This window comes from Amphibalanus amphitrite, unplaced genomic scaffold, assembly GCF_019059575.1.
Source record: "Amphibalanus amphitrite isolate SeventyFive unplaced genomic scaffold, NRLGWU_Aamphi_draft 001837F_arrow, whole genome shotgun sequence".
NCBI classification, from domain to species: Eukaryota; Metazoa; Arthropoda; class Thecostraca; order Balanomorpha; family Balanidae; genus Amphibalanus; species Amphibalanus amphitrite.
This window is the reverse complement of record NW_024883330.1, coordinates 81,523-92,343: the sequence shown is the minus strand read 5'-3', so window position 1 is coordinate 92,343 and position 10,821 is coordinate 81,523. Positions and strand designations below refer to the sequence as shown.

The following is a 10,821-nucleotide window of genomic DNA, read 5'->3' as shown; positions in this document are numbered from 1 at the left end:
AGAAGTAACCCCGTCGGGCGGCAGGATCGAGGAAGTCCCTTCAACAGGGGACGTGTCGAACAGGAGTGCAGCATCGGAGGTGTCGGGTGATCAGCAGAGTGATGACCCTGCGCCTGAGCGTAGATCGGGTAGAGAAAGGAAACGGCCCAAGAGGCTCATTGAGGAGTGTGGTTGATGCGTGATACTGTGATTGATGCATAAGGTGATGGGCACATTGTAATGGTGTTTTCCGTTGGCATTCATTACTAGTTTCTTGCTTGTAATGGCGTTTTCTGTTGGCATTCATTACTAGTTTCTTGCTTTATTTCTAAGGGAAGGGGAATATAGTGTTTGCATGTTGAGTTCATGGTGCTGCCAATTTAAAGGTATTTCCCTATGTGGCAGCAATGGCACATTGGTGGCGCACACGTGACAATTGTGGTACGGTTTTGGCGCCAAGAGTTGACCTCTGGTGACCGGTGACCTGAGGTCAACAGACTGGTCTGGAGTGTGGCTGAAGAAGCATTGATACTGTTGCTATTTATCTTGTTATTAATATACCATGTAATTGTCAAGACTTGATTGTGTCAAGACACTACAGTCATCAAATCAAAGGAAATAGTTCACTTTCCTGAAGTATTTTGCTATGGATTTATGATTTTTATCCTCAAAATGATCAGAAAATAAAATAAAACCTTTCTGTAAAAACAATTATTTTCTACATTTTAATATAGGAAGAACTATATTCTATGTAGAATGATGTTTTGAGTTTGACGCGGAAGCTTATTACGCGTTGACCAATCACATTGCGTAGTTCAAACCTGCGCATGCTGCATTGGCTGTAAGCAGCATGCTGATTGGCTGACGATGATGTAACTGCATTCCTTTCTAAGACACCACAGTCCACATTCCTGCGTAAGACACTCTTTTTGGAACGGGAAATTGAATATTTTTGCTTAGGGTGATCGTTGAGCCGTAGAAGCTTATGATTTGCATAGGTGTCGATTTGTATACTTTTGGGTGTGCCCGGGCACCCCAAATGCTGAGTTGAGCACCCCCCAAGGGGCTCTGGGCACCCACAACCAAATTTGGTACTGGCATCACTGTATGATTTAAGTGGTCCCTGTGTGTACCCAGTTGTCGCCTCAAGTGTTAAGTTATGTCTAGGGGATTTGTAGATGCCGTGTCTTCTGCCCAGGCACGTACCCAGGATTTCGCCCAGGAGGGGGCCACCTGCTTTCGAAGGGGCCCCCCACAGTGTATAGGGCCCCCCAGGTTTCCTGGGGGCCCCCGGGAGTCATGAAGAACCTTTCGATGGTGGGGGGGGGGGGGCATAGTGGGTCCGGTCTCTCCTGCAGACGTAGGTGAGAAAACGCCACGTGTGTGGGAAAACGCAATTCAGTTCTTTACAACCTAATGTAGCATTTGGTTGTGATTTCTCGCGTTCAACTTCATCAAAGTCAATTAAAACGGTCTCTGTAACGGTCTAAGCCTTGAGAAAATGTGGAAAATTGGAAAGTAAAAATATTTTTGCTTGAGGAGTGTGAATGAAACGCACGGCATTTTATGAGCGAGCGCCTCAATTACTGAACATCCTCCAATTCCGGATATATAGGTATATAATATAACCCTCGCACGACCAGGCCATTTCTCATAACACGAACGACCAGGGGGGGTTGTTACGACCCCCCCCCTGGCGTTTCGAAACGGAAGGTCGTAGAGCTTAGCGGAAAAAACCAACGGATTGCTCTCAACGAGATCTCGCGATTGGTGGTATATTTTTTTGGTCCTAGGTCAACATTTGACCTACTTATGACCGGTCAAAGGTCAAATTTTCCGAAAAAAATCAAACTTTTTCAACTTTCCGCGGCAATTGCGGCAAAACGGTGGGAGATATCGACTTGAAACCTTCACTATCGTGTTCCTTGATCAATTTTCTATCGTTTGGTATGTATTTCGTTTCCCTAGCTCTAAAAATGGCGCGTCGGGAGCGCCGGAAGTCGGCAAGGTCACAGTCGGCGGCAGAAATTCGAAAAATCAAAATTTAAATTTTTGAAATCTGATTGTATTTTTGGATTTGGGAGGTCCATTTGCTCCCTATAGAAGCTAATATTGCTGCATATTCCCATTGAGGTGACAAGAATTAGCAAAATAGTGGTTCGGGCGCTTTTCAAAAATAGTACCGGACGCTGTTCCTCTTGTGACGTCATAGCTCCGTGACCTGACCTGACCCGGTCAATTTTCTTGCACCACACGATAGCCAATGCTTGCCCCAACATGCATGGGAAGTTTCATCATGATCCATCAAACTGCTGTGAGCGCCGTCTATTTGCTGCATGTGCTGGTCGTGTGACCGCTCGTGTGACCGCTCGTGTGACCGCCCGGGCCGCCGCTCGGCGCAGCTGACCGACCGACTGCCTGGGGGCGGGGTCGAAGGTCGGGGAGCTGCGCGGTCGAGACGAACCGCCGCTGACCGACTGATGGTCACTCTCTGACCGGCCGTGATCCAATACAGTCCGTCTGATGAAGGAGTGCTTGTGAGTGAGACGGCGGCAACATAACAGTGGCGACGAGAGAGGAAGAACTCAGAGAGGAAGAGCTCGGTAAAGTATGCCTGCTCACGGCAAACTGGAACCGTTTGATGCGCAATCTGAGATACTCACTGATTATTTGGAAAGATTTGAGTTTTACTACTCAAAATGGCCAGAAGTGCGATACATGTCTAGCACAACGGCTACTAAGACCATCGAAGTGTTGACGGACATTTTTGCAACGCATGGTTTTCCGGTGACGTTGGTGTCAGACAATGGCCCGCCGTTTACCTCTGGAGAGTTTCAGAGCTACCTGGCAGCGCGAGGTATTCATCACCGTCTGACACCGCCGTACCACCCAGCGTCAAACGGGCAGGCGGAGTCTCTGGTACGTACCTTCAAAGCTTTTCTCAAGAGGTATGCAGGACCCAGACCCACAGCAGTAGCACAATTTCTGGCAAAATACAGAACGACTCCATCCCCGCAGGGGGCTGACCGTGGTCAGAGCTGCTGCTTAGCCGGGGTCATCTGGCTCCGGCTGTGCGGCGGCTGTGACTTCGGCCAGTAAGGGGAGTAGCGCCCCCTCGGCCCCAGCTTGACGCGCGTTTTGACCTGGACTTGCCTTGCTTACTGGATGGATTGTCTGCAGGATTGGCCCCGCAGGGGGTTGGCAGTGGCCGGGGTCGCTGTCGGACTGGGTTCCTTGGGCCTTTGCCCCGCGGCGGCCTTGGCCTCGGCCAGCAAGGGGAGTAGCGCCCCCTCGGCCCCAGCTTGACCCATGCTTGCTTGCGACTTGCTTTGATCGCTGGTTGGACAGATGGTACGGCCCGACTTTTCTTGGTTTTCGTGGTTTTGTTTCTCTTGAGCGGTCTCTGTTTGCTTTTGCTTTGCTTTTCACCGGATGTCCGCGTTTCTTTCGATCACAGCTTTCTGATTCTTTTCCTACCTTTTTCGTTGTTTTTTGCACCCGCAGGAACACAGCCGAGTTGGGCTAGTGTAAGGGGAGTGGCGTCCCCTCGGGTACCAGCCGGTTTTACTAGGCTAGGCGAGCCGACCCGTACCCCAGGACAACGGGATCCTGGAGGTTGAGCCCCCCACCGTGCGGAGCCAGTCGCGGTGGCTGGGCAACACGCCTCTTTGGCCCTGAGTTCTGTAAGGGCGGGACACTCAGTGGGGCGCCGCACTTGAGGAGCCATTCCCAGTCGTGACGCCGCCGGGGGGGGGGGTGTCTGAGAGGTGTCGCCGGCGGGGTTCGGGCACTTGTGCTCGTCCTCCGTCGGTGGGACTGATCTGTCGCTGCCCCTGGCGGTGACTCGGCTAGGCGTCAAGGGAGGAGGCGGTATCCGACCGTGGGGGGTGGTGAGTCTCTCTCTCCCCCGCGGAAGGTGCCGCCAAGTCCCGTACAGTCAGCTCGGCCGTCCCAGGCCTTGTAGCGGCGCCGTTGCGGAGCGTCGGCGGCCGAGCTGGCGGAGACCAAGCACACTCCATGGATAACTCGACCAACCCCCCTTCCCCCACTCTTACCAATCCTTCGGCCTCGGCCGATCCTCGCCCGTTGGCCTCGGCCGACAGGCGAACGGTGCTTGAAAAAGGTCCACGATCTCCTAAGATCCTCATCTTCCGGAGCGCAGACAGGGAGCTGAGCTCTCTGTCGCCCTTCCAGCGGAAGGATGGCTGCGACCGGTTTGGTTCGATAGTTCGTTGTGACCGGATGCGTGATGGCGCGCTGGAGGTCGAGTTCAGGAAAAGCGAGGAGGCGGCGAAAGCATTGGACGCTACTCGCTTCGTGTTCTCCGAGGGACGGGCATCCGGCCGGAGGCTCGTTTCCATCCCGCTTACAGTGGAGCCCCACCGTTCTAAGAACTCCTCACGAGGGGTCATTAACTGTTTCGATTTGAGGGGAGTGAGCGACGAGGATATTGCGGACGGGCTCGCCGATTTCGGCGTGACAGCGGCTCGCCGCATCATGACGAAGAGAGGCACGGTCTCGACCAACAACATCATTCTGACATTTGACTCTACCGACTTGCCGAGTGAGATTCGCGTGGGCTACGTGAAGGTTCGCGTGCGGCCTTTCGTCCCAGCGCCCATGCGCTGCTTCCGCTGCCAACGTTTCGGCCACACAAAGGACAACTGCCGATGAAGACCCACGTGCTCCAAGTGTGCTTCGCAGGACCACACTGACGAAACCTGTGACTCGGAGACCCCCCGATGCGTCAACTGCGGAGAGGGGCAGACGCCGCACTCCGCGTATGATAGGTCTTGCCCTGCATACGTCAAGGAGAAAGAGATCATGACCATCAAGGCTACCAGAAATCTGTCTTTCAAAGAGGCCCGGGAGGTGTACAACCAGAGTCACCCGAAGACCTCGTATGCCCAGAAGGTGAGAGTCACAAACTCTACCGATGCCTCCCAGATGAGCGTAGCACAGCTCGTGCAGCTTCTCAAACGATTCGGCCTCACCGTCGTAGCCACTGGTGACTCAGCGGACAACACGGCGCCTCGTGCGCCGCCGAGCAACACAGAGCAGGCTGCTCAAGAGTCAGTGTGGGGTCCACCCAGTCCCGCTCCAGCCGCGAACGGTAATGGAGACGATTGGACCGTCGTCCAGCGCCGACAGGGTGGTCGGCGCCCCCCGGCGCAGGGTAAGGCGCCACCCACCCCGCCCCGCCCCCGACCGTCTACGGCGGTGCAGGAGGCTCTGCGGCGGGGGGAGGAGGAGAGAAGGGCACGTGAGGCGAGGAGGGCTCGCCTCGTCCAGAAGGCCCTCGAGGCTAAGGAAGCCTCGTCTGCCGACTCCGCCTCCGGGAGTGCCAATGCGGCTGTCGCCGCTGACACCCCGGAGACACCTGAGGCGGGGACTCGGCCCATCATGGGTCCCCCGCCGCCTCCTCCACCTCCGCAGCGGCGGCCACCACCGCCGCTGCCAGAGACGCCTGTGTCGAGGACACAGGCCGCCGCCTCGACATCCCCGTCGGGGCGGCAACAGCCCTCCGCGGCTCCAGGGCGCCTCGCCAAGCGGCAGACGCCCCCGAGCTGGTCACCTTCGGAGGGCGACGCCCCCCGGTCGAAAAGGCCCCAGCCGGGCGCGAGCCATGCCCGATCTGCCTCTGCTGAAGGGAGGCTTCACCGAGAGGGCTCAGGGCACCCCCGTATCCGCTACGGGGGGAGCGCCTCCTCGGAGTTAGAGGACCTAGTCTAGTCTTTCAGTCTAGTCATTTCCTCTTTTATCCTTTTATCTTTTTCGCGCTATTGCGCTTTTTTACCAGGTGCATTTCTCTCGGTACTTTTTACCTTTTTTGTGGTCAGTCAGGTATCTGTGTGCGCCTTTGCCTCATGTTATACGCGCCCTTTTTGCGCCTTTTTAACCACGCCTTTTATTCTACAGTGGAACTGTAGAGGCCTCCGGGCCAACTACCAGGACCTACAGTCTCTTATCCGTTGGCGCACACCCCTTGTTTTAGGTCTCCAGGAGACCAAGCTAGCGCCAAACGTTACCTTTGCCATCAAGGGCTACTCTGTTTTTAGAAGAGACCTGGACACCCCTACCATTGCCCATGGAGGTGTGCTTCTGGCGGTTCACCACAGCGTACCTGCTCGCCAGGTGCCGCTGCAGACTCCCCTGCAGGCGGTGGCCGCCAGAGTTGATTTCAACCACCGGGAACTGACAGTGTGCTCTTTATACCTACCACCAGGTATAGCGCTCCCGGTGGTTGAGCTGCATCGGCTTGTCGATGAGCTTCCACCTCCGGTCCTGGTAGTCGGCGATTTTAATGCCCATAGCCTGGCGTGGGGATGCGACACGACTGGCACTCGTGGTCGACTTTTAGAATCTTTTATCCGCGATGAGGCGCTGTGTATTTTAAATACAGGACAGCGCACCCATTTTACAACACCCTCCGGTCAAACATCGGCTCTGGACCTGAGCTTAGTCAGTCCGCGGCTAGCTCAGCTTCTTACCTGGTCCGTCCATGACGACCCACTCGGGAGCGACCACTTCCCAGTGTGGCTGGAGCACCAGGAGTCCCCAGTGTCAGGCAACCGTCCACCTAGGTGGAATGTTCGGAAGGCCGACTGGGGCGAATTCCAGGCCGCCGTAGAGGCCACGGTTTTATCCAGAGCCGACGCCTCTGTGATGTCCACAGATGATTTTACATGTTTACTCATTGACTCCGCAAACGGGTGCATACCCAAGACGTCGAGTCAGCCTCGTCGTCCTCCGGTCCCGTGGTGGACCAAGGAATGCGGAGATGCGATTCGTGCCAGGAAGCGCGCTTTTAGAAAGTTTGACCGGAGTAGTACTACTGAGAACCTCATCGCTTTTAAGAAAGCGCGGGCTTTTGCCCGTCGCGTTTTAAAAGAGGCAAAGGCTGTTTCATGGCGCACGTACGTGAGTTCCTTAAACCGTTTTACTCCTACGACCCAGATATGGGCACGCATGAAGCGCATTGAAGGCCGGTTCAGCTCTGTTCCGCTTCCGGTTTTAAGAGTGAACAACACGGACATATCCCACCCTTTACACGTCGCAGAGACGATAGGCCGTGCACTCTATCAGCGCTGCCGAGGAGAGCCGTCCTCACGACCTGCACCAGCCGCCGTGGACTTCAGCACAGCTGAAAATTCGATGTACAATGAGCCTTTCTCTATGGCTGAGCTCACGTCTGCCATCAGCTCGTTGCGCAGCGTCTCAGAAGGTCCGGATGCTGTCCACAACGACATGCTCCGTCATCTCCCAGCAGTTGCCCTCGAGGCGCTGCTAGCAACTTTCAATTCGCTTTGGGAGACTGGCACTTTCCCTGAGACCTGGCGGGAAGCCACTATCATTCCTATTTTGAAGGCTGGCAAGTCGGGACATGACCCTCTCCACTATCGGCCCATCTCTCTCACATCATCGCTTTCAAAGCTGATGGAGAAGATGGTCAATGTGCGTCTTAGCTGGTTTTTGGAACATCACGGTGTTTTTACAAACGCCCAGTGCGGTTTTAGAAAGCACCGCAGCCCTGTTGACCACATTTTAGCCCTCGACACCGAGATACGCACCTGTTTTACTGAAAAGAAGCACCTTGGAGCACTGTTCTTTGATATTGAGGCGGCCTATGATACAGTGTTACGACACAGAATACTTTCCAAAGTACACAAGTACGGCATACGCGGCCGGATGGGCCTCTTTATTAAGAACTTTTTATCGGGTCGTCGGTTCAAAGTCCGAGTTGGCAGTAGTCTTTCGAGCAGTTTTACTCAAGAGAACGGAGTTCCCCAGGGCGGGGTGCTTAGTGTGGCTCTCTTTGCAGTGGCGATTAATGACATCGCTGATGATCTGCCGGTCTCGATCGGTAGATCGCTCTTCGTGGATGATTTTGCCATTTGGTTTGCCGCTTCAAGCGCTCGGCATATGGCCAGACAGCTGCAGCTTGCAGTGACGCGGTTGGAGAGATGGAGTCGTGACAACGGTCTTCGTTTTTCAACAACGAAGACCGTCGCTATGCACTTTTGCCGCCGCCGCTGCGGCGACCTTCCCTTGGGAATCCAGCTCTATGGACAGGTGATTCCTACTCGTCCGGTGGCGAAGTTTCTTGGGATCTTTTTTGACAGTCGTTTAACGTATAAAGAACATTTTAGAACGCTTCGGGAACGATGTTTTAAATCCCTGAACGTTTTAAAATGTGTCGCCCGCACATCTTATGGTGCGGACCGCAGGACCCTTCTTCTTCTATATCGATCTATTGTACGATCGAAGCTAGATTACGCTTCTTTTGTCTACGATTCAGCGAGTGAATCTAGCAAGAGGGTCCTGGATACAGTCCATCATGCAGCACTCCGAGTAGCCACCGGAGCATTCCGCACCTCGCCCAGGAGCAGCATTCTTGCTGAGGCGCATGAACCGCCACTTTCACTCCGCCGTCAGATGTTGGGTATGCGGTACGCGCTGAAACTGCGCCAATTTCCTATGCACCCGACGTACCCATACGTCTTTTCACGGCATGCCACCCGATGTAACGGAAGGTTACGACCCTCGTTCGGAGTGCGCATGAAAGAACTGTTTTCAATAGCTGACATAGCATTGCGTAACGTTCGTCGTACCTGGGCTGCGCCCCCTCCACCGTGGAAAAGTGTCAGTCCACAGGTGGATCTTTCGCTTTCTGCAGTTCCAAAGGGCAAGTTGCTGCCTGCAGAGGCACGAGTCCGAGCCTTGGAACACCTTGCCTCTTACGATGGTTTTATTCCTGTATTCACAGACGGCTCTAAAACACCTGAGGGAGCGGGCTGTTCTTTCGTCGCTGGCGACGATACCCGTTCATTTTCGTTGCCATCTTTCGCCTCGGTGTTTTCATCGGAACTTGTTGCCATCGAGAAGGCTTTGTGTTTTATTGAGGTATCGGACGGACCTTTTTACTTGATTTTATCGGACTCCCTAAGCAGCCTGTTGGCCCTGCGGAGTTTTAATCCAGCCGACCCGATCGTTCAAGACATTTTAGCTCGGCTTCAGTCAGTAGAACAATCGGGTAAATCTGTTCAGTTCTGCTGGATTCCCAGTCACGTTGGCGTTCATGGCAATGAGCTGGCAGACGCGGCTGCAAGGCGTGCTGCTGCAGCACCCTGCACTCGTCGGTTGCCATTGCCGGCGCGTGATTTTTACCCTGCTGTACGATCTTTTATTCTAACGGAGTGGCAGGCAGAGTGGCGCCTGCGTGGAGGCAGGAAGCTCCGAGAGGTGAAGCCGACTCTGGAGCATTGGAGGTCTTGCTCGCAAGACAACAGGTCAAACGAAGTGATTTTATGCAGGCTCCGCATCGGTCATACGTATGCGACGCATGGCCACCTTCTCCGCGGAGATGAGCAGCCCGTTTGCGGCGGGTGCGCCGTGCCTCTCACCGTCGCCCACGTGCTTTTATCTTGTCGACGCTTGGAACCGGACCGGACTCGCTACCTGGGCCGCATCGCTCCGGATATCACCGTCCGCCACTTGCTGGGTGACGAGTCACCCTGGGTTTTATCTGGCAACATCTTTTCCTTTATCCGTTCAATCAAATTCCAAGTAATCTACTCGATCTGATACCAAACCAACTAGTCCATACGTCTATTCTAATCTAGTCCTTACGCCTAGTCAGCTGTCTTTTACGATACGCTTGGAGTATTTTACCCTTCTTTGCTCTTTTTAACCAGCTTTTAGGCTTTTTTAAGCCTTTTATTACGTCGGTTTTCTCGTGACACACTTGCTTTACTTGTATATAGTTATGGGCGCAAAATGACCTTGTAGTCGGCGCGCCCTTAAGCCCCAATAAACAACAAGAACGACTCCATGCGTCACAACAGCCCGGGCACCCGCCGAATTGCTTTTTGGGAGACTGCCTCGGACAAAGCTCTCGCTCCTCAAGCCCAGTGTTGCAGCGCGGATGCGACATGAGCCTGTCGACACTGTCTCACGATCATTTCTTGCAGGTCAACCTGTCTTGGTTCGAGATCTGCGGCCAGCAGCTACCGAGAAATGGCAGCGCGCTGTCGTCGTCGCCATTGGAGGCCCACTGACGTACAGCGTGCGGCTGCCGGACGGTCGCATACGTCTCGCCCACGTGGATCATCTGCTGGCCGACGGCTCTGCTTCTGTGACGGCTGAGCGTGGGCCCCTCGATGCGCGGGTGACGGTGCCGCCTCCGACGGAGCCGGGAAAGCTTCGCGGTCCAGCAGTGCCATGTGTGATGGACGCTAGGGGGCGTTTTCCGTATATCAGTGATTATAATAAGCGAGCAACATGCGAGGGCAATCGTGGCGCGCGTGCATCAGAGCCGGTAGAAGCGGCGCCGGCCTTGCGGCGCTCTGCTCGGCTGGCTAAAAAAACTTGTTAAAGGGGGAGGAGTGCTGTGAGCGCCGTCTATTTGCTGCATGTGCTGGTCGTGTGACCGCTCGTGTGACCGCTCGTGTGACCGCCCGGGCCGCCGCTCGGCGCAGCTGACCGACCGACTGCCTGGGGGCGGGGTCGAAGGTCGGGGAGCTGCGCGGTCGAGACGAACCGCCGCTGACCGACTGATGGTCACTCTCTGACCGGCCGTGATCCAATACAGTCCGTCTGATGAAGGAGTGCTTGTGAGTGAGACGGCGGCAACATAACACAAACAATGTGGGTATCACCGGCAGAAAACCTAGGGATTCGGCGCACACGTTTGGTAACTGTCGGCCGGAGGCTGTACCTCTTATGACGTCATAACTCCGTGACCTGACATGACCCGATCAATTTTTTTCGGCAAAAGATGCGCAAAGGTTGCCCCAGAGGGTAGGTATTGAAAATTTCAGCCCGCTACGACAAGCCGTTTAG

General features: G+C 54.8%; 1 long non-coding RNA gene across 1 annotated transcript; it reads left to right on the top strand.

Annotated features, from left to right (window-relative positions):
* The first annotated feature begins 2,678 nt into the window (after window positions 1-2,678).
* LOC122375427 lies at window positions 2,679-10,583 on the top strand. The gene is made up of 2 exons (XR_006255391.1): window positions 2,679-2,898; window positions 9,951-10,583. It is a non-coding gene; the product is annotated as an uncharacterized LOC122375427 (long non-coding RNA).
* Window positions 10,584-10,821: the final 238 nt, after the last annotated feature.